This window comes from Elephantulus edwardii, unplaced genomic scaffold, assembly GCF_000299155.1.
Source record: "Elephantulus edwardii isolate Elephantulus edwardi_28Jun2011 unplaced genomic scaffold, EleEdw1.0 scaffold00387, whole genome shotgun sequence".
Lineage (NCBI taxonomy): Eukaryota > Metazoa > Chordata > Mammalia > Macroscelidea > Macroscelididae > Elephantulus > Elephantulus edwardii.
Window position 1 is genome coordinate 1182056 of NW_006400137.1, and position 5343 is coordinate 1187398.

The window sequence follows — 5343 nt, forward strand, 5'->3', positions numbered from 1 at the left end:
CTTTCAGCCATCATGTATCTCCTGATCTACCACCAGCAATTATACTTCTCATTCCATGGCCTCTTCTGAATCCACCTTGAATTTCTGAAAGTTCAGGATTTGTGCACTATTCTACCCTTTTTTAATAATTTTCAGTAATATTTTCCTTCATGTGATATTAATTGTATTGTTCAATAACTTCCACACTCTGTTGCATCACTTTTGGGTTTTTTTGTTGTTGTTGTTTTGTTTGTTTGCTTGTGTGTTTTTCTTATGAAACATATTGTTACTTTTCCATCAACCTTATTTCCACTTTTTAAAAGACAGTTTAAAAGACCATTTTGTGGTTTTTCCCACCCACTCAGTGGCCTGAGCAGTGGGGGCTGCAGACCAGTCTTCAGTTGCAGGCTGAACGCTCCAGTCTTCAGTAGGGAACTGTTGAATGGGCACAGAGGGCACCTGCACACCTTAGGACCAGTCTGCAACGTCAGGCCGAGCAGCAGTAAATTCAGGAGCAGGGACTGTCCATTCTCCCTGAAACTCCTCTTTGGTCACAGCCTTTTCAGCAGAAGCCTGCTCTTCCTTTTCAATCTCTTCTGGATCTCTGTAGAAGTACAGATCAGGCATGACCTCCCACAAGTGCTCCCGGGAGATTGTGCCATGCATGCGCAGGACTTCCCGGGCCAGCATCCACCACGGAGTGAGCTCTTTTGTTGTTGCATGAGATAGCAATGTCTACGTAGTGCAAAGGAGAATTTGTGTTACACAGGGCAATGGTGGGCAAGTTAACATAAGATGCTTCTATCAGAGGCTGGTGGTCAGCCCTAGAATCAGTAATCACCAGAAGACAAGGCTCCCGGAAGGCTGCCTGAATCTAGTTAGTGAAGGTTCCAGGGGTGAAGCGCTCAGCAATAGGAGTGGCTGCAATAACAGCAGCAAACTCAGAACAGCTCTCTGGCCAGTATTTCTGGAGGATATGACACTAACATCAGCTGGATTGTCAATGGCAGCAATGGCACGAGCAGCCAAGAGCAGCTTCTGCCAGGTCCTATGTACGTTTATAATGTAGATGCCATCACTTTCCTTTTGTAGATGTTTTGTTTCATTTGGAATTCAAGATTGGTGCTGCCCAAATGCATTCCAGCTTCAAGGAATTTGAGGACAACCTCCTCCTTCATATGCAGGACATCAAGGGCTCCGGACATTGTGGAAATTTCTCCTTTAACTTACGACGGGAACCAGAACAACGCCATATGGACTCTTGTGTGGGTAGCACAGAAAAGCCACTTTGGGGTTTTAAGTGAGAACAAATATGCATCTCTTCCAGTCAGCGGGATTTCTTTCAAATTTCTTGACATAGACTAGTCAGGATGTCCAAGACTGTGCCTATTTGCTGGATCACCTCAATTGATATTCCATAAATTCCTAAGGCTTTATTTTTGTTTGCCAATGTCTTCACTATGACTTGGACTTTAGAAGAAGAATTCAATTGATTATTGATCATATGCTAACTTCTTGAGTTGGTTCACTAGAGACCAATTCTTTCTGGTATAGCTTCTTCCACTCTAGCTGCAGGTATAGTTTCCACAGAAGATACTTGTTGACTGAGGCACATGGAAGCCTCAGATAGCACCATGCAGCACTATCTAAAAGGAGAGACAGACAGTCCTGAACTGACTCAGAACAGAGTCTTTCCTGTCCATTTCAGAGATCTGTACTTTAAAGTACACAAGAAGTCTTGGTGGAATATTTACTATGGGAGCAGGCTCCACTGTATAGAACTTCTATAGCTCTTTGGTAATAGGCTTTTAATCAACTTGGTTATGCCACAACCTATCCATGGTGGCTGACCCTTCTGATATTTGAAACACTGGTAGCATAGCATCACAGTAACCTACAAGTTAAACTAGCACAGAAAACTGACAGACAAGTGCCGTATTAATAAGAGCAAGTGAGAAACAAGCAAACATACATGCTTTAGATATAAAATAATTGACAGCATAAAAATCATTTTCCAATATTATGAACTGACAGATAGGTATTGTACCTCTAACAGTAAACCATAAAGACAATCAGGCATAGAAATATCACGGCTCAGGATATCCTTTTCTGGCTGCAGCTATGGCCTGTGACAATGCAGCAGGGTGGAAGTATCTGGCGTGGACAGAGGCTCAGCTGAATCTTGGCACAAGGCCTAAGGTCTGGTAAGGCCTGAGAACCCAAAGCCTCTGAGCAGGGGCTCTGTTGTCTTCCTACTTCCCCTAGGAGCTCTGCTTCAGACCTCAGGCCCCTAGCAGGGCCTCTACTGTCTTCCGGGGGGGGGACCTACAGCCATTCTCTAAATGGACACGTGGGGAGGTATGCCTTCTTAATTTGAAAGTAAAATCTTAAAATCCTACCTTTTTGCATGTACAGGAGCTCTTGTGGCTTGAGAAGCAAGTTCTTTATCTGGGAAGCAATCTTATATGATTCGAAAAAAGCAGGAATGGTAGCAATTTCCTAACATATACAACTCACTGATTTATTGATTCTTGTCTGTCGAAAATTTCCCATTATTTTCCTCTACTCCCCAATCAAATCTCTAAAACCAATTCCCATTTCCTTGTTGTATTTCTTACTGTATTTGTAGGAATGGGTCAGAATGATGGTTTGTTTACATCATTTTTTATTAAAATATCAATAAAAATATTTTTTTAAAAAAATAGGTAACCCTGGAGGACATTATGCTGAGTGAAATGTTACAGTCACAAAAAGATACATACTGCATTATACCACAATTATAAAACAGGACTTTCATTGGGTATTAGGGGGAACTAAGAAAAGAGGGAGCAAGTAATTAACTGTATTGAAACAGATGAGGGAAAGAATTGTTTACGAGGAAAATATGATTAAGCATTATTTTTATGACAACAGGCCAGAATAAGAGGTGCATAGCAAGGTGTTTTGGGAGGTGAGGAAATTGTGAAAAAAATGAATTTTTTAAAAAGAAAAAACTTGGGGTGTGGGGTCTAGGGAGGAAAATGTGCAACAATGAATGAATGGAAATACATGTTTTCTGTAAACTTTTGTTAAATCACAATAAAAAATTATTCAAAAAAAGAAAAAAATAACAAAAAATTTAAATCTAGTATGAAAAACAATGTATATGAACTTTGTAAATAAAGCAGTATAATTTAAAAAATAACATTATGATGTTTTAAAATAATGTTGCTTTTGTAGAATATAGATATTGTGGTGTGCACTTGTTGTTTTCTTATGCTCACATCTCTACTTATTACTATTGGTTATGCCATCTGTAGTCCTTGAGAAAGTGCACTCACTCCCTGTGTAGTTCTGATGTGGCCACTCTTCAGAATGGTGTATGTCCTGGTAATGGAAAGGAACACATAACAAGAATTCCATGTCAGTAGGCACAATGATCAATGACCAGATTGAGAACATGACTGAATTGGAACAGTAATATTCTGCCCTGAGATCTTAGAGGCTTGGAAAGGGAAGGTCTCCCTCTTGCTCTAGTTTTTCCCTTTGGATAATGTAATCTGATAGCCATCTGTGGCTATGCTACCTTTCTCTCTCTTTAAGGAGTGGAAAAGTCTACACAAACAGAGAAGTAGAATACAGAAGTGGGAAGGAATGAAGGGAAGGAGGAGGGAGAGGTAAGAAATGACCTTGCTTGAGTCTTTAGAGTCCTTGAGGTAAGCTAGTTTGAATTAAGAACTGATGAATACAGATGAGGTCACTTATAAAAGACCAGTTCTATTAAAATAAAATCTTATCACATCTCCAGTAGGCTTAAAATCCTTCAACTAATGACAGCTATGTGCAATAGAGGTGAAATTGGGAATTTTCAAGCATTAGAGAAATCCTTTTGACAGGAGACATAAGTATGATAAAGGCAGAAAAGATAGATTAGCAAAGTGAGGTGAACTCCTGAGAGTATAAAAAATACGGCACATTGTAGTTCCCATGAAAAGTGTTGTTCAGTCACTTCAGTTCTTAATTCAGTTGTCAGTAAGGAGGCCCCAACATCTGGGTCACAATGTGGTCACAAAACCCTCAGGGATGATTGGTGCCCCTTCTGGGACATCACACAGTTTCAGGTTAGGCCAGCAAAGAGGGACCTCCCATCAAGCATAAAATGATTTTTTTTAAGGTGAAAGTATATATCTCTTTTTTTACTCAGTAATTTTTTACTCAGTAAATAAGACATAAAGTAATGTTAATATTCTAAAATAATGTGCTTCATAAAAATAAAGTGATGAAATTATGGAACATAGTTACCCTATAACTCTGAGTATGAGAAAATTTTTGGCATTTCTTTATGTCTAGAAGCTTAAATTCAAAATATTAAAAAATTTCCTCAGTTTAATGTAATTTTATCAATTCAATGAATTCTTTTTCTCAATTCAATTATCATTTCATTTTATATGAGTCCTTCTTTATATTATAAATGGGAAGAGTAAATATACTATGATAGTGCTTGTTCTCTTTTGGAAATGTTTGCTGGATTATGAAAAAGTATGTTGAAACTGTTTTAATTTATCTAGAATATCTAGATGAAACACAAGTGAGTTTATAAAATCCTTGCACATACTAACACAAACACTATAGTAGATTCCCAGTCTTTCCTATCAACTCAACTCATTGCCACTAAGTTGGAACTGACTCATAACAGACCCTCTAGTGAGTTTTCAGAGGCTACAAATCCTCCCTCTCCAATCTTTATGCTGAGTAAATCATTCAAGAAGCTGGATTACATAAAAAAGAATGTGTATCAGGATTGGAGGAAGGCCCATCAACAACTTGTGTTGTGTAGAGGAGACAACAACCTTGCTTATAGAAAACTAAGAGGACTTGAAGCGTTTGTTGCAGAAGGTCAAACAAAGACTACAGCTTTCAATGTGGATTCTTTCTCAGCATCAAGATTTAAAAATTCTAATCATTGGATCAATAACCAACATCATGATAGACGGGGAAAAGATTGTTGTCAGTGATTTCAGTTTCGCTTGGATCCACAAACAACAACATGGTAACAGAAGTTAACAAAACAAAAAGTGTGTTGCATTGGGAAAATGTGTTATCAAAGACCTCTCTCAAGTGCTAAAGAGCAAGGGCAGATATGTCTGATCTAAGACATGGTCTATTCAACTAATTCCTGTGCAAGTGGACAATGATGGCAGATGAAGAACAGATGCTTTTGAATTTTGGAGTGGGAGAAGAACACTGAATATCCCAAGGAAAGAAAAAAAAAAGAAGGAAGGAAGGAAGAAGAGGAAGAGGAAGAAGAAGAAAGAAGAAGAAGAAGAAGAAGAAGAAGAAGAAGAAGAAGAAGAAGAAGAAGAAGAAGAAGAAGAAGAAGAAGAA

General features: G+C 38.6%; 1 pseudogene; it reads right to left on the bottom strand.

Moving 5' to 3' along the window:
* Positions 1-282: 282 nt before the first annotated feature.
* Positions 283-1184, bottom strand: LOC102848389 (annotated as a pseudogene).
* Between the last annotated feature and the right edge of the window lie 4159 nt (positions 1185-5343).